This window comes from Hetaerina americana, unplaced genomic scaffold, assembly GCF_022747635.1.
Source record: "Hetaerina americana unplaced genomic scaffold, ioHetAmer1.1.p SCAF_27, whole genome shotgun sequence".
Classification (NCBI taxonomy): domain Eukaryota; kingdom Metazoa; phylum Arthropoda; class Insecta; order Odonata; family Calopterygidae; genus Hetaerina; species Hetaerina americana.
The window spans coordinates 117,928-137,963 of record NW_027286841.1 but is presented as its reverse complement, the minus strand read 5'-3'; positions in this window follow the sequence as shown (position 1 = coordinate 137,963).

Below are 20,036 nucleotides of genomic sequence, written 5' to 3'. Positions count from 1 at the left end.
TGATGACACTATCTGTGATGTTAAAGATTTCATAATCAGGGAAGTGCTTCGTCACCAATTGGTTCTGGACAACAACAAATTTCCAGGAGGAGTGAGTATTATTCAATCTATACTTGATACAATTGCGGTCTTCAAATAAAATTTGTGCACAACCTATAAACAGCAATGCGGAAGTCCGCAGGGTTGAACATTTGACTACTGGCCAGATAAGCCAATATTGAAAGTGATAGTCACTTTGGGCAGCTGCAAATGTTACCATTTTTAAGGCCCCAGCTCTTTCTAAAAGATCACAGGTGGAGCAAGGAAGGAATCTGATGCCCATTCTTGTAATTTCAGATACAATGCAGGAAAGCATGAGGTAGGCTCCAACTCTACTCATCAAACCAAAATTGTAGGCTGATGATTGTAATTTCTTTTTTTTACTCAACGTTTAAGTTATATAGTGAGTAATGCTTGAATTGGTCACCATATGTATTTCATTTCAAGTATAACACATGGAATATTTTGTTTTCTCGAATAGGAAATGAGTAACCTTCTCCTTGGAGACCATGCACAGTGAGGGGTCTGAAATTCTTGAATTGCACAGTATCAAAACCAAAAAATATCCAGATGTATCCTTCGAAATAAGCGTGTTATAAATTCAGTCCTGTCTTGTATTGATCATAACTTTCATTTCCTTGCGCCTCTCAGACGTATGGCCACATCGTTTTCGGTTTCTATTTCAAATTTTCTGATAAATCTGTCCTTCTGAATTCGCATAACACCCTCTTCAATTCCGTCTTGGCTTTCACCCTTGATCTATCGTAATTATAAGTGATCTTATTCTTTTGATGTTAGATATCATTCTTTACATTTTGAATCTTGGCGTATAATAGCATTTGACTTCGTATTGATTTTCCACCATTCATGCGTTAGATCGCTTTTCAAGAACTTGTGCAAATGAATAAACAGGATCAATTCAAGAAGTATCTAACAGTTTTTTAAAATAAATCCTCCTAATTCGAATTTTGAACATGCTTTAGTTAGAATTTTATTGATTGGGTCTTTTTCTGCAACTATTCCTCCGTCTAAGAAATCCTTTAAATCCACTCATCTGAGGGCATTCAGTCTCCCTTTTCCAAACAAATCCACCGAAATATTTCAAAGACTCCCGTATCGACTTTGGCCTACCTCCATGCATCCCTAGAAAATAGGGGATGGGGAGCTCGTACCCTGATGTAACATGTAATGTAATAGCACAATGGAACTTACACTGTAATCTGTTTATCGGAGATCGGTCTGATAAAAAAAATGAAATTTTATATGCGTACACTATTGTGTCCGTTTCACATTTTGTTAATGCTTTAATAATAAAATCCAGTATTTTAAATGCCATCGTCATTAGGCATCCAAAAGGCATTCCCCATTGAACATCTGCAGCTCCTTGGACCCACTCCTAAGATGATGCTGTTTAAGTGGCATTCTAATCGGTGTGCTGGAACTTCTGCTACAGAGAAAATCTTCTTATTAATAAAAAAAGTTACGTACATGTACTTCTTAGGCATTCGAAAATTCATTGAATTTATTCATTCTTTTCATTTATAATTCCCTAATAAAAAGCTCCTCTGTATTTGATATTGTGCAATTCATTTAATTCAGACACCTTAATACGTACGATATCCAAGGAGGAAGACATTCATTTCCTATCCGAGAAACCAGTCTTTCTACCGTAACGATGTAGGGTGATACCTACTCACAAATAAACCAAAGCACTGCAAGTGGAGTAGCAGTTCTTCCTTTGGGACGGGAAAATGTTAACCTCATTGCGTCCGTTGGGTACCTTCCTCGCACGATTGACCTCAGTGGAAAAGGACCGCAAGTATCAATCACTGTTGTTACAGTGCAATGTAGTAGGATTGATTGTAACTTTGAGGATTAATTAAAATAATAAAAGCTTTTCAGGAAATTACATTTAAAAATCATGTACAAATTAATGGATAGGTTTCAATGGATTTTTTTTTACCAACCGCTTATCCCTTTTGGCTTTTATTCTATTTGACTTCCATTATCTCAGTGTCTATAGTCTTCCATCCTCTCCCTATTATTCTCTTCTGCTGACATCCCCCACCATTAGTCCCGCGTGGTGTAACCTCACAAATTTTCCTTAATCGGCCTTATATGCCCCAACTTATTATGGCAATTTCCATTTCATCTCAACATTGGATCATTTACAAACCTTTCCTATGCGATAACGGACGCATTTTAAATTTTTTACAAACCAATCCATTCATGCGTTACATCGCTTTTCAGGAACGTATGCAAATGTGTAAAAATGATCAAATCAAAAAGTATCCAACAGAATTTAATATAAATCCTCGTTACTCGAATTTTTTATCGAATTCGATTCGTAGTAGGTAATCTGTACCCCAAAATGCTTTGGTTAGCATTTTATTAATTGGTCTATTTTTAGCATTTCTTTATCATTTAACAATAAAAATGAATCGTTTCTTAACCTTCTACTTACTAATCTTATCTACCATGAATATGGCCGAAAGAAAAGATTTGTTTCGTAATTAAATTTAAAATAATTGGAACTTTGATTCCTCTGAAGTTTAAAAACAGTTGAAGCAATGTGATTCATTCTTCGTCATCTCTATTATCTCTTTCACCAGAGTATCTGAGGAATGTTAAGCTTGTATTTGCCAGTGGAATATTTTTTTATTTTTCTGTTTCCTTTCAATATGATGCAGGATCATGGTGCAAAATCTCTTGAGATTCCTCATTCAAATGACCATCGCATTAATGACCATTGCATTAATGTCCATCTCAATTGGCCTTATCTGTTGAAGAATGTTCCCTTTTGTCCATTTCAAATGAGGTCACTCGATCTCAAAATAAATATGTAACACTGGCTGTGCAGAATAATTATGAGAGGCTGAAATGTTAGATATATACCGTTCTTGCCGATTAAATTCTCAATTTTTCTTTATCTTGGCTGAATTATTGTTTATCCACCGCACTCAAATTGGTCAATAAGATTTGGCCAAATGTTCTATGAAAAAAAAGTTATGTATTAGCACATTAAACATTCACACATCAGGGTAGGGGGGCCAGTTCCTTTCCCTGTGCCGGATATGGTTCCCGAGGAAGACATGGTACCCGAAAAATCACTTCAGCTTGGGTGGAGCTGCAGGTGCCCAGAGTGCCTTGCCTTGGAATCGAGCCCGGGACCCTCCAGTCAGCAGTCTAACGCTCTGCCCACTGGACTACCGCGACCCCGGCTAATAAATGGTAAAGAATACAGTGGTCAATTTGGCTTCAGGTCAAGCTATTTATATTGTCCTGCAGTGCGTTTTAATTACAACTACAAGTATGAGCATTAGGTGCTATCCCAGCTTCACACGGTGTTTCCTAGAGAGATCTGGGGCCTAGAAAATAGCACCATTTCAGCTATAACACTGTCACCCAAATTTAAAACTGGGCTTATCTAGCCAGCAGACGAATCTTGTACCCTTTGGACTACCCCATTGCGATCGGAAAACACGGAGGCTCTTCGTGTCAGGCAACACATTTTTTCGAGAATACGTCAGACGGGCGGGGCACTGCAGTCTTCGTCAGATCACTTTGCCACTGGCTAAAAAGAAAGTGTTCTTTCATCAAGACAATATTCCGTTTCACAAGTCCGTAATTGCAATGGCCAAAATTCATGAAATATAGTTTCAATTGCTACCTTATGCACGCTATTCGCCAGGTTTAGCCCCCTTGGAATATTGTCTCTCCGCAAAATTAAAAAAAAATGGCTCGGTGTTCAATGATTTTCCGACCTTGAAGAAGTGATGTCGGCAGTTAATAGCTTTTTTAAGGAGCAAGACAGTTACATAACAAAAAGGTTATCACGCATATTGAAAACCGCTGGGAAATGCGTATAGAGCTGAAAGTAAGTTATTGTTAAAATGAAATACATTTTTATCAAAATTCTTGTGTTTTCATTGCCTGGTAAACCACTCGTTACTAGCTTGCGACAAAGAAGTCAAGCATATGATCCCCCCTGCCCTGCACCCTTTCGGTGGTTTAAAAGGTACCATGAATCAATGTATGGTTGCCTGGGTTCCCTTCTCGGTCCTTCGCAAACCGTTACATAACTGCCATGTTGCTAACGATGTAAGCAATCGTCGGTGAGCCCGCCTAAAAACAGTGTATAAGGTTGGACGTTCCAGTCTCTGCAGTCGTTCGGGTGCGTAACTCCACTTCGTGACAGGAAAATTTGGCATTAAAAAAATATATTTTAATGTTTATCAAGAGAATAATTTATAAGTTTTCCTCTCGTTGTGGTCTCTTGTTCAAGCAGAGAAAATGAAACTATATAGCTGAAATACTTCCGGTCCAAATACCTGCAATGAATACCAACCATTTGGCAATGACTTTCTACTGCGTCCGTTCCATATAACTTTCTAAAAGACCTTTTACAGCATGGTTATGATATGGACGTAGTATAGCTAAATCATAGATTCCTAGTCTAATTTTGTTATTTTTCAAATGCAATGAAGTGAAAACGTCAGTTTTCATGCGTGCTTGTTTATTATGAATCGCTGAAGAGGGGAATTTCAGTCTGTCTAGGTGAAATATACTTAATTCTTCCGAGTTAGAAGTTTTTAACGCCGAATTGATGAATTAGCTCAACTTACTACTTAGGGCGAAAGACTAAAGGGCCTTTGTAGAAGGTTGGAGAATGACGCGAAATGAATAAATTTTCTCTCATTGTTGGTTTCCATGGTTTTCATAAGGATTTGTGGAACAATAACGGCGGGAAGAGTGAGTGAGGTGTTTATGTATTTGGTGTTTGCCTACAACTTTAATACTTCAAAGGCCATCTATCTTAACACTAACGTTGGGAAGAGCTATTGAAGTGTTTATATAATTGGTATTTACCAACAGCTTACATATTTCAAGGTTCCATATCTTCAAAGTTCATATTCGTCTCAGTCGAATATAAAAGTGAACAAGTAAGGTAAGTTTGTCAAAATGTACTCATTTTAAATAAGGTTCACTGCTATAGTTATATCGATCAGCTTTGCTATTAATCATTCAAAGGTTAATTTGGCATAATTGATAAATGATAGCAGTGGCTTTATTTCAACAGCCAATGTTAAGCACCAATTATTAAATCTTATGTTATTAGGAGAAATCGTCACAGCAATAGATAGAAATAAAAGAAATGAGCTAAAGAAAATAACCTATGTACTATCCAAGTTGGTAAATTTTAAGATAAATGAAAACTCTTTGTCATATAAGAGACGTAGAAATGCATCGCTCCAATTTTTATTTTTGCAAGGTCCGAATGTTAATATCAGATTGATTTATGGATTCCATTCAGCAAGTTCCATGGTTAAACAACACTCCCATGTTGATTCTGAGAATTCAGGATCCTAATTTGAACAAATGCAAGTGCCATCCCATAGAGAGATCCCTATTGTTTTGGTGTAGAACTCAATAGTTGTCATTAAAGTATGAGCTGACATTTAAGGAATATAACGAAGAAGGAATTAATCAAATTCTAGAGTTCAAAACTTTTGCTTTTATTATCAGCATCAAAATTTATGGATTGCATCATTACCAAGGAATGTCTTCCTCATTTTCCTTTCAATTTATTAATACCGCCTCCTTGAGAGGCCTCTAAGATTAACCCCTACTCTAAGTTAACTCCTTATTTGGTTTGCAATTTCAATCTCTTCAACCTCTTCAATTTGAAATGGGTCTAATCTGTTATTTGAAAGTTGAATTTGACTGCTTTTTTAAGCATTTTTTGGTGTTTATAGGATGTTTTAAACATATCTTCAGATCCCATTACTCCTCCAGTTTGCTGAACCACAATCCTATTGATTTCCATCTTTAATTCTCTACTCCCACTTTTATTAATTGCCAAAGAGGGTAGAATGGGCATTGAATTTCTATCATTAACTTATTTCAAATTTTTATGTCTTGTGTTATTGTGCAATGACTTTAACGAAGCACCTATTTTTTTTTTCTTATTTTGGAAATTTTTGGTGACATTTTAAACTAAGATATCGACCCTATTTTTTGTATATATTTATTCCATTGTCCATTTCTTCTCCCACAAAAGTATTTTACTAATTTTCTATCTTCCTCCTCACAAATTGGAACGTGAGAAAGATTATTAAACTTCCTTGCCAGCAATTACATTCCCTGCCCCAAGTAACAACTTCATCTGAAATTAATGAGAGTGCCACGAATTATTTGATAAATATCTTTGAATTGATCAAGTTCAGACGATATAATTTATTCCTTTTGTCATTTTATTTCAAGAAGTTTCCGCCAGAAAAATATGAAAGCATGAATCAAATATTACCGTTATCCTCTCCATTAAATGAACTTTAATATCAGGTACTTATTCCATCAATTTTATTTATTAAAATTTCATTCTATATTCCGGCTCATTTTCGGACCAGGGCTGAAGGCTGGGGAGGCTGAGTACTAAAGGGAGAAGCCCTGTGTTATACATCACTCCCCACTCCCTTAGGTGCGGCTGTTCTTAAGAGGAGGCCACGTTCAGTGTGTCACCAATCATGATCCTGGGAAAGGTGAGACACGAAGGCTAGGGCAAGTTGCAAGCCTCTTACAGGTTTTGACAGTAGATCGAACTTCCGTAGATTATTTGGGTCAGTGTGAATCATTCACTGATTTCATTAGTTTGTTATATCAAATTACTTAATGTGCCAATTAGTAGTTAAGTTTTGCACTTGCAACAGAGGAAAACAATACCTTTTGCAAATTGCATGTGGAATCTCTAACAATTATTAAAAATTATCCTGAATCAGATGGAAAGCAAACAGAAAACCATGGAACATCCTCCATTTGGAATGCGGTCATCACGTTCTCTCCAAACCTTGCTAATAGGAATATTAAAAAGGGAAGAGAAAGTATCTTGCTTGAGACAGAGAAGTTTGAGTGACAGTGTAAGTATAACTCTTTTAATATTAATAATGAATTAACATTTCCCTTATCCATTCTGTTGTCATCACTGCTCTAATGTTTTCCTAACTTCTGTTGAAAATAGAGCAATATGTAATCCTTAAAAATCATTTTACTATCTTATTTTATCTGCCCTTCATAGTTGGTTGAAAAGTATACATAACCGTTCATGGTCCAGCTAGATGATTCCATTTGGACATTTACTTTGCAGCTACATTTTATCATGGGATGCCATTAAATTATAACTATCGCCAAATATAATAGACAGAGAAATTTAATTGTTGCACATTATTAATATGATTTCTCTGAATAGTTGTCAATCAGAATTATAAAATTTTTTTCGTGTTTTGTAATATCTCAAATGCCTCTAATTTAGGATTAAGTAGATCGTGTTGTAAACCATTGTTCAAACTCTTGAATGGCATCATTTTTTGGTATAATATCAATCTTTTTTATAGTAATGGAAATAAGAAAAAGTCCTTTGGGCTATGATTGGGTGAATAGGGTGATTGTGGTAAAATTTCTGATCCCCATCACATTGATTGCTGGTTGCACCTTGTTTGCTTCTCAAAAGGAATCGATAGTCTTTGAACCCAGCTTTCTGAAAACTTTGACATAAATAGTAATTTTTCTCACACAGCCATAACTATTTCATAATAATTTATGTGATTCCACTTTGCTCCAATGGAATGAAGTCATCAATTTTCTTAAAGTTGGCTTTATCTTCGATATTAATAATAATGTATTTATACTTAGTACTGGTAAGTTTTTGTCAGAATGAGTAGCAAAAAAAATGAAATTAAGAATATTCAAGTACGATGGCATCTTTTCTTTTCCTTGCAATACATATTCCTTGTATTGTAACAGGGCATTCTTATTATCAATAAACATCTTGGGGAACATATAATGTACTTAACTAAACGAATCCACTTCTATTTATTGAAAATATTTCTACCATACAGATGCTGCCTAAAAAAGTGATGAACTCAGGAAAGGCTAATCCAAATTATATGGGACTCAATGTTGAACCCGTAATTGGAGATACTGCAACTAATAAATCATATCCCCTGACAAGGAATGGTAAATCCAGGAGTGAGGGGGCAGTGGAAAAATCTCATTTAGAGTGGCTGAATACATCCCAGAAGATAGCCTCCGATCTGACTTCATCTCAACACACAGACTCCCATTCTACGACATTTTGGAAAAGACAAAGAAAAGCACTTTTCAATTGTCTAAGGAGTTTTATATCATGCTGCATGAGACAAGATGTTGAATCGGAAGTCTCTCTTGATGTCCAATTCAGTAAAGACATTAAAAAAAGCAATGAGTTGTTAAACAAAGGACAAGAGTTGCAAGATACAGACCTCCTGTACTCAACGTCACTGCCATTTCTACGGTCAGCATCAACAGTTTGGTAGCTACTGAAATTTTCAGTATATGCAGGATGTGAATCAATTGAAGTTTATAAGCTCATACTTCAAAAAGAAAAAAAATGGTATAGTATGTATTTTATTTTTGCAAAATTATTTATTCAATTTTACTTCCTTAATAAAAGATTTGAAAATTAACTTGAATATTTATAATTAGACCAATTATTGTACTTATTTAAACATAGATATATATATCCCTTTATATATGTCATCTTCTATGAACACATGCTTTTTTATGAGCAATTAAGACATAATTCTTCAAAGGAATCTGAACAAATTACTTATCTTCTGAATTAAAGGATAAAGAGATTCATAATTGTCCTTTCATGAGTAAGGCTAAGGTGACCTTGATGACTCTGACTTTGATGTTACAGATTTCATAAACAGGGAAGTACTTAGTTTCCAATTGGTACAGGATAACAACAAATTTCCAGGAGGAGTGAGTATTATTAAAACTATACTTACTTCAATTTCAGTCTTCAAATAATTCTGTGCACAACCTATAAATAGTAATAGGGTAGTCCACAGGGTTGAACATTTGATTACTAGTCATATAAGCCCAGATTCAAATTGATCTCGATCCCAACTAGAGGTACTTTGTGGAGGGCACTTTGAGTGAGTACGCCGCCCGTCGGATGGGACGTTAAGCTGCGGACCCCATGGCGCCTTTTGTAAAGAGCAGCCTAATGCCGACGCCGGGTTTCTCTCCATCCTTCGTCCTTTCCTATCCATCCCCTATGGCGCAAATGACCTTAGCTGTCGGTCGCCTCCCCTCAAAACTACTACAACTTCAAATTGATAGGCGCTTTGGCAGCTACAATGGTACTAAATTCAGGGCCCAAACTCTTCCTAGAAAATCATCAGAGGCCTTTCTTGCTTCATAATGAAGCAAGGAAGACCTCTGATGCCCATACTTGTAGATCAGAAACAATGCAGGAGAGCTTGAGGTAGCCTCCTTCTTTAGTCATCAAACTGAACTTGTAGGCTGATGAATGTAATTTCTATTTTTTCCTCAATGTTTGAGTTATGTAGTGAGTAACTGTTAAATTGGTTACCACACATATTTCAATTCAATTATAACAATGGAATATTTTGTTTTTTTGAATAGGAAATGAGTTACTTTCTTCCTGGCAGCCCTGCAAAGTGAAGGGTCTGAAATTCATTAATTGCAAAGCATGGAATCCAAAGAAGTTTCCTAGGAGAGTACACAGACAAATAGACTGGATTAAATTTTGCATCCCAAACTTTGGGATAAAAATGTATTTATTTTTCAGCATAACATCCTCTAAGCTCTATACGCGTTTACCATCGGTTTTCAATGTATCTGACATCCTTTTTGTAATAAACACTGATTTGCTCCTCAAAATAGCTATTTACTGCCGACATCACTTCTTCGCGGTTGGAAATCTTTGACCACCGAGCCATGTTTTCCAATTTGCGGATAGAAAATAATTCGAGGTGGCTAAATGTGGTGAATAGGGTGTATAAGGTAGTATTAAAACTCTAATTCATGAACTTTGGTCATTGCAATAACGGATTTGTGAGCTGGTATATTGTCTTGATGAGACAACACCTTGTTATTAGCCAATGGTGGAGGGGTCTCACGAAGACTGTAGTGATTTGCTCGCGTGACGCATTCCCGGTAAATGGTTTCGCCTGACACTAGAGGCCTCCGTCTTTTGCGAACGAAATGGAGTAGTCCAAAGGGTAGAACATTTGACTACTGATCAGATTTGCCCAGTTTTAAATTTGGTTGATGCAGTGGATAGCTGAAATGGTGCTATTTTCCAAGCCCTAGCTCTTTCCAGGAAACCACGGGTGAAGCTGGGAAAGAACCTGTTGCTCATACTTGTATTTGCAGTTCAAAGGCATTGCACCGGACCGGGATTCAAACCCGGATCCTTAGATGTGTTTCAGTCAATTAAGCCACCGATGGGTCCCCTCGCACTACGAGATTTTATGATTTTTATGCTCCGAATTTTTTGCACTGCAATGAACATTTAGCGGTCGACTCTGTTAAAAGTTACTGTCTTGGCATCTACCATAGTTTCTCGGAATTTTTCTTTTATGTTTAAGCTAGAGATTCAATGGTTAAATGGGTCAAAACACATTTTATTTCAAGTGTAACAGATGAAAGACTGGTTTCTCTGATCGGACTGACTTCCTCCTTGGATATCGTACGTATTAAGGTGTCTGAATTGCATTAATTGCTCAGTATCAAATGCAGAGGAGCTTTTTATTAGATAATTCCCAATTAATAGAATGAATGAAGTAAGAGAATTTACGTAAACCTAAGAAGAAAATGTTCGTAATATATTCATTAATCAGGAGATTTTCTCAGGAGCCGAAGGTCCAGCACATCGATTAGAATGCCACTTAAAAAGCATCTTCCTAGGAGTGGGTCCAAGGAACTGCAGATGTTCAATGGTGAATGCCTTTTGGATGCATAATGACGATAGCATTTAAAATACTGGATTTTATTATGAGAGTATTAACAAAATGCGAAACGGACACAATAGTGGTCGCATATACAATTATTTTTTTTATCAGACCGATCTCCGATAATCAGATTACAGTGTAAATTCCAATGTGCTAATACATTTCATTTTACATCAGGGTACGAGCTCCCCATCCCCCCTTTTCTAGGGATGCATGGAGTGGGGCCAAAATTGATACGGGAGTCTTTGAAATATTTCGGTGGATTTGTGGTGGAAAAGGGAGACTGAATACCCTCAGATGAGTCGATTTAAAGGATTTCTTAGACGGAGGAATAGTTGCAGGAAAAGACCCAACCAATAAAATTCTAACTAAAGCATGTTCGAAATTTGAATTAGGAGGATTTGTTTTAAAAAACTGTTAGATACTTCTTGAATTGATCCTGTTTATTCATTTGCACAAGTTCGTGAAAATTGATCTAACGCATGAATGTTGGAAAATCAATACGAAGTCAAATGCTATTATACGCCAAGATTCAAAATGTAAAGAATGATATCTAACATCTAAAGAAGAAGATCACTTATAATTACGATAGATCAAGGGTGAAAGCCAAGACGGAATTGAAGAGGGTGTTATGCGAATTCAGAAGGACAGAATTATCAGAAAATTTGAAATAGAAACGGAAAACGATGTGGCCAAACGTCTGAGAGGCACAAGGAAATGAAAGTTATGATCAATACAAGGCAGGACTGAATTTATAACACGCTTATTTCGAAGGATACATCTGAATCGAACCCTTCGCCCTCAAAGTAATACCTTGGCTAATGACACACCTTCCCCAACGTTACTTTCAGCTCTCGAGCCCTGTCTGGTAAGCCGTCTTAGGGATCCTATTTAGGTCCGCCCAAAAATTAGTTCTAATGTCGCAATAGAGTCGAATCGGCGCCTTTTCAAGGTTGATTTTCACTTTGGAAACAAAAAAAGTCGGAAAGAGCCTCGTCTGGAGGGTCGAGGGGCTGCGGGATCACGAAAGTTCCGGTTCTGGCAAAATAATCTTTCACGATCAGCGCCGTGTGAGCCGGCGCGTTATAAAAACGCTCGTCGTGTCAAAAATGTGTGTAAAAATTGTCTGACAGGATACAAATCTAATATTCACATCTTAGGCCATCTACCTAACAGTCAAACGGTGATTCGCCCTCACCAAATCTTACACCAATTTGAAATGGTTGGTGTCTGTCGAAGTGGAATGCCGCCCCGTTGTCAAATTAAGTACCTCTGGGACCACGCTCATTTATGAGACCATGGCCTTGGGCTCCAGGTAATCAAACCTAAGATTGTGCCATTTCAGTAGCATTCTTTGGTTGGTACAACTTCTGATGAAGGGAAAACGTACCGAATTTGTATTTTATATGGAATGCCAAATTTAATCCATATTTCTGTATAATCTACTAGGAACCATTTTTGGATTTGATACTGTGCAATTCAAGAATTTCAGACCCCTCACAATGCATGGTCTCCAAGGAGAAAGTTACTCATTTCCTATTCGAGAATACAAAATAATCCATGTGTCATACTTGAAATGAAATACATATGGTGACCAATTCAAGCATTACTCCCTATATAACTTAAATGTTGAGTAAAAAAAAGAAATTACAATCATCAGCCTACAAGTTTGGTTTAATGACTAGAGTTGGAGCCTACCTCATGCTTTTCTGCATTGTATCTGAATCTACAAGTATGGGCATCAGATTCCTTCCTTGCACCACCTGTGATCTTTTAGAAAGAACTGGGGCCTTAAAAATGGTAAAATTTGCAACTGCCCAAAGTGATTATCACATTCAATCTGGGCTTTTCTGGCCAGTAGTCAAATGTTCAACCCTGCGGACTTCCACATTACTGTTTATAGGTTGTACACAAAATTTAATTTGAAGACCGCAATTGTATCAAGTATAGATTGAATAATACTCACTCCTCCTGGATTTTTGTTGCTGCCCAGAACCAATTGGTGACGAAGCACATCCCTGTACATGAAATCTTTAACATCACAGATAGTGTCATCAGTGTCACTCATGAAAAGCTAATCATGAATCTCATTTGAATTAGAATATACGTGAATTATTCCGATTCCTTGAAAAAATATGCCTCAATTGCTCGGAAAAATCATGAGCTCATAGCGGATGAAGTCCTTAAAATGTTATATGTATATAGATATATATATATATATACATATATATAAATATATATATATATGTATATACTATATATATGCATATATATATATATATATATATATATATATATATATATATATATATATATATATATATGTATATATATATATATATACATATACATATACATATACATATACATATACATATACAAATACATATATATATATATATATATATATATATATATATATATATATATATATATATATATATATATATATATATATACACACACACACAAATTCCAACGCGAAATCCCACCCAGCGGCGAGCAAATATTCATTTATATAGAAACAGATGTTAGGAAAAGGGACATGAACACATAATGGACGAACAAAGGAGAGATGGGGAAGGCGGAATCAATAGATGGCGTAAGGGAGCTATTTCACCCAGCAAAGGAGTAATAAACAAGAAACTCTTCCTATATGTGGGTTCCGATCCCTTGATACATATGTTTAAATAAGTACAATAATTGGTTTCATTATAAATATTCAAGTTGATTTTTCATGATTTTATCAAGGCAGTAAAATTGAACGAATAATTTTCCAAAAACAAATAACTAATTCAGGATAATATATTTAAATCGCTTGAGATTCTACCAAATATTCACCAATGTTTGGCAAGAAAGTGAAGCCTGCATTCCAAATTGGGGATGTTCTATGTCTTTCTGTTTCCTTTTAATCTGATTCAAGATAATTTTTAAAAATTTCTTGAGATTGCACATGCATATGGCAATCGCATTCATGTCCATCTGCATACGGTCATCACTTGTCTTGACTGCAGAAGTTGAATGAGCCAAATGGTTTGTCTCTAAATGAGGTCACTTGATCCCCACTTTGAATTTATAACACTGGCTTTGCAGAATTATTATCAGGGGCTGCAATGTTAGATGCCTACTCTTTTTCCGCATGAATTTTTGGGCTGTACTATTGTTTATACACAACCTTCACAATTGTCATTAAGTTTTGGTCAACCGGTTTTTATGACCTATGAGAAAAATGCAGTTCATTATCTCATTAAAATTTGAAAATTCTTTTATCTGATTATATTAGCATTATATTCATTGATCATTCAGGCATTAATATTTTCCCTTTGGCTTCAGCAAATTATTCAACAAGGTACTTTAGGAAAGGGGTTCAAGCAACAAGGACATTTAACTCTTAATGGACTTTTAGGGTGTCAAAAGGAAACCAGTACATATATTCAACCAAGTGTGGAGTTCTGTAAGCGATGTGTAATCTTTGCAATTGTAGTAGATTTTTACATATATTTCACAATATTTATTTATTTTCATTTATTGTTATAGATTTAAAAAATTCGCAAATATTATTTGTTAAGAACTTTATTAGGTAAAGAACATATCTTGGGAAGGAGAAATGATATTGTGAATGTTTGTGAAAGAGGTGATAGTAGGGTAATAAAAATTTAGTAACATAATTTTTCATAGAACATATATTTCAATAAATAAAAGCTTTATATTCGATGTTTTCTGGCTTACCTTTGTGGAAATTAATTATTACTGAAGTTAATATAACGTTTATCTTTCCATTCCAAATTTTACTTTAGTGAAACGCACTTATCTTTATGAGAGAAGATTTTTCCTTGTCAACATTAGGGACATTTAAATTAACTTACTGTATTTTCCAACGAAAACGCGAACCAAGAGCTTTGTAGTTCTTATAAATTTGTGTAGATAGCTCCCGCCAAGGGCTTCATAGTTATATCTTGAACGCGTAAGATGCCGCGCATCAGTATATAGACTTATATAAGTGCGTAAAAATTATATTTAGAGTGTGTGTAAAAATCTGTCAATATTCGATGTGCGCGTGTGTGTGCGTAAAAATACGTCCATGTTTGGATTTTCTAAATGTTCATTGCAAAACGCGCGTCGTCATTTTTTTCGGCCATCTGCACATTTCTGCATAGCTATCGTCCTCGTTATCGATTGGAAAATACGGTACTTTTTTCGGTTTTAAATTCGACTGAAACTAATAGGAGCCTCAAAACAAGTATTCTTGATATATTACAGCCATAAGTAAACACCTTATGTATAAAAAATATTACTACTTTACTTAATATTAATACTTCGAGGATTCCTGTCCACACCGTAGAAGCCAAACAATGTAAAGATATTCACGCCACGTAATCCTATTTCCATAAGTGCCTTGCCGCCGTGGGTATTTAGAGAATTATTCTACGTCAAAAGTTTATCGATTTCATATCTTCGGGAATAAAGTCCTCCGCACTCAGAAAATGGTGATTTTTCAATTTTGGAGACTTAAGAGTGGCCAGAAATGGACAAAGAAAAAAGGACCTCTGGCTCTTATATGGACTGAGAATTACGATATATAAAAATATTTATGCTGCGTCGACATTTCGATGGTTTTCCTCCGCTGATGTCGCCGATGGACCAGGAATCTTTGGGTTATGCTTCGGGTGATGCAGACTGCGACGGGTTATATCTCTGACATGGACTCCTTGCATGCCTACGGCCGGAACGCCGCACCCTGCTGCCTCAAGCACCGTCCACCACCGACGGAAAATCGGTGAGAGATGGTGTGGAAAACTCCTCTCATTTCACTCTTCCCTCCCTCCCAATCTACATCTCCCTATCTACATCTACATGTTACCCCGCAAGCCGCTGCGAGGGCGTGTGGCGGGGGTTGTTAGGTCACCGCCAGTAAAATAAATTAAAACCACATGCAAAACCTAAACATGTTACCTCTACAAAAATATTTTTGTCTCGATAAATTTTAATCACGCGAAAGAAAGCACTCACTCGTATGACTCCTTCCCAGTATAAATCCATCTCCTGTTTCCAATTGCAATTTGGTTACTGTTTAAGTGCCTTTTTATCTTTTAAATATGCAAAGAACCATGATTTAATCCACCCCATCACGACCACGCTGCCGAATATTATGCCGGTCCTTCGGAGGGTTAGAAGTCGAACTTTTAGGCTACATCCTAGAAAATCGAGTTCCCTCCTTTCCTCTCCGAACAGACTGGAGTCCTGCCGATGAGAAGAAGACCGTATATACACCCATAGATGGCTCGACTGATAATGTTTTCCGGAATCATGAACTATCAATACGACGGACTCGACCACGCATCACAAGTAGAAAACGGAACGCCTCTCTCCCTGTCTCTCGTCGAAAAACCTACCTCTACCAGCAACTCTTCTCCGCCCTAGTTGACCCGGCTCCTCAAACCCCCCCTAACAATCACGCCAGTATACCCCTAATTCGCCCAGGAACCAATTATCAAGCCCCGAACTGCAGATATCCGTGAAAGACAGGAAGGATTGGACTCTTATAAACAGATCCATCACCGTTTCCCTAGAGTCTCCGTCGATCAGCCGCCTCTCGGCAGCGCAAAACAAAAGACTCCAAACGCTTATTTGTATTCTCTCTGAAAAAGCTGGGAACGCTTCACCTCCCAGGTAGAAGTGGGCAAAAATCCCTTCCCAGTGGTCCGCGGGCAAAGCCACCCCAGCCCAAAGCATCCGCGATTCTTTTGCTGCCTTTTGCCTACACATTAATGACGTCATCCAGATGCACTCTTCCAAGCTGATGACGACCACAATGAGGAAGGACGGGCAGACCTCCACTAGCTGGATCCCAACTACCAAACTCTCTCCACTTCGAGCACGCCTTCTCTGAATATTCCAAATAGATTAAAGTTGCGTTGGATGAAGTCCACGGCACATCCACTCCTATGTTTTCTATTTACGAATTGCTAAATTATTTTAAACACGCGGCTTCAATCCAAAAATGATTGACATCGTTCAGAAAGTCCCGTGGAAGTTACTTCCTCCGAAAAGATCGACTATATCCACGTTGCAGTTTTTAGTGAATGGTACAGGTCTATTATATTTTCACGAATAACCGGGTGTGAAAAATCTGGGCGACATTAGTGTCTCGTTGGTTCTCAGTGGTGGGTAAAAGCAATCCAGCGGCTTATTCGGAGGCTGGTTTGGCGCTTCTCTGATTCACTCGTTGAGTTTCCGCGTGCATACATTGCTGTGGATGAACTATGTACACATTAATACACTCCAGAAGCATTCAAACAGTCGAAACAATGGGTACCGAAAGGTGATCTAAAGGCGCCGAATATGGCGAAGTAGGTTAATTCCAGCGAGCAGATGATGGACCCAGTTTTTTTGTGGATAGTCGGGGTATCATCTGCTTAAATCACATGCAAAAAGAGAAAGCGGTAAATGGAGAGTAACATTCTTCGTTATTGCACCGGTTAGACAAAAATATCGAGATCGATCAACTAAATCAACTACAAATTGGATCCGCACCATAAGCAAGACTCAAGCCTACAGACAAGACTCAGGACTGAAGATTAATTTTGAAACAGTATCAAGTAACTAAAGAAGGACAATGTGAAGATTATTTAGAATAATTAAGGCATTGACGTCAATATTATTGATGTGCTTAGGACAACAGTAAATTCTTTTATTAAATGGGATAAGAGTGGCATAAAAATTATCTCCTTTTCTTGATCAACTTTTTTAAATAATTAATTTCCTTTTATAACTTGGAATTACATACCCAAACGTCCAAAGCATACATAACGACCACCCTTGCCGAATTATGTTAGAACAGACGCACCATTAATGAATCATCGGCTTATATTGTTGATAACACGGAACCTACGAGGAATTTCACAATGGATTAACTCCAAGCTACGGATTACACGAAACAATAAATTGTTACCTCATTACGTCCGTTGGGCAGCTATTTCGCACTATTGACCTCAGTGGAAAAGGACAACAAGTATCAGTCACTGCTCAAACAGTGCAATGTATTAGGATTAATATTAACTATGAGACTTAATTAAAATAATTTAGGGCTTTCAGAAAATTACATTAAAAAACCTTTTACGATTTTGAAAAAGTTTTAATGGACTTTTTTATACCAATCGCTTAGCTCTTTTGGCTTTTATTTTATTTTGAGTTCCATTATTTCAGTGTCATTACTCTTTCATCCTCTCCCCATTATTCTCTTATGTTGACATCCCCTACCATTAGTCCCGCGTGGTGTAACCTACCCAGTTTGACTTAATCTTCCTTATATGACCTCACTGTTCATGGCACTTTCCATTTCTTCTAAACATTGGTTCATTTACAAACCTTTCCTACCCGATAACAAATTTCATTACAAATTTCTTCCAAACATATTTATGCATGCGTTAGATCGCTTCACTTATGCAAATGTATAAAAATGATCAATTCAAGAAGTATCCAAAAGTATTTTAAAATAAATCCTCGTCATTCGAATTTTTTTATCGAATTCGATTTGTAGTAGGTAATCTGTACCCCAAAATGCTTTTGTAAGTAATTTATCGTTTGGGCCATTTTCTGAAACTATTCCTCCGTCTCAAACTGCCTTTTTATCCACTTATCTGAGGGTATTATATCTCACCTCCCCTCAAAAATCTACCTAAATATATCCAAAGACAACTGTATCAATTTTGACCGAAATCCGTGCATCCCTAGAAAAAGCGGGGATGGGCAACTCGTATCCTACTTATGACTATTACCTTAATTGTCTATTGTTTATTCTATTTTTTCTCCAAGGTATTTAGAGAGCCACAGCTGCGGTGGGTGACAGGGTATTATAACGCAGATAATAACATTTAAAAATTAAAATGAATTGTTTCTTAACCTACTCCTTACTAATCTTGTCTATCATGAATATGGAAGAAAGAAAAGATTTGTTTCGTAATTAAATTTAAAAGAATTGGAACTTTGACATCCTCTGAATTTGAAAAACAGTACAAGCAATGTGATTCTTTCTCCGTCATCTCTATTATCCCTTTCACCAGCGTATCTGAAGAAAGTTAAGCTTGTATTTGCCATAGATTATTTTTTATATTTCTAATATGTGAAAAATATGAAAGCATGAATCAAATATTACCTTTATCCTCTCCATTAAATGAACTTTAATATTAGGTACTTATTCCATCAATTTTACTTATTAAATTTCCATTCTATATTCCGGCTCATTTACAGACCAGGGCTGAAGGCTGGGGAGGCTGAGTATTAAAGGGAGAAGCCCTGTGTTATACATCACTCCCCACTCCCTTAGGTGCGGCTGTTCTTAAGAGGAGGCCACGTTCAGTGTGTCACCAATCATGATCCTGGGAAAGGTGATATATGGAGGCTAGGGCAAGTTGCAAGCCTCTTACAGGTTTTGACAGTAGATCGAACTTCCGTAGATTATTTGGGTCAGTGTGAATCATTCAGCCATTTCATTAGTTTGTTATATCAAATTACTTAATGTGCCAATTAGTAGTTAAGTTTTGCACTTGCAACAGAGTAAAACAATACCTTTTGCAAATTGCATGTGGAACCACTAACAATTATTAAAAATTATCCTGAATCAGATGGAAAGCAAACAGAAAACCATGGAACATCCTCCATTTGGAATGCGGTCTTCACTTTCTAGCCCAACTTTGCTAATAGGAATATTAAAAAGGGAAGAGAAAGTATCATGCTTGAGACAAAAAAGTTTGAGTGACAGTGTAAGTATAACTCTTTTAATATTAATAATGAATTAACATTTCCCTTATCCATTCTGTTGTCATAACTGCTCTAATGTTTTCCTAACATCTGTTTAATATAGAGCCATATGTAATCTTTAATAACCATTTTACAATCTTATTTTATTTTCCCATTAAAGTTGGTTAGAAAGTATACATAACCATTCATGGTCCAGCTAGATGATTCCATTTGGACATTTACTTTGCAGCTACATTTTATCATGGGATGCCATTAAATTTTAACTATCGCGAAATATAATAGAGAGTGAAATTTAATTGTTGCACATTATTAATAAGATTTCTCTGAATAGTTGTCAATCAGAATTATAAAATTTTTTTTGGATTTTGTAAATTTTCAAATGCCTCCAATTTAGGATTAAGTAGATCGTGTTGTAAACCATCGTTCAAACTCTTGAAT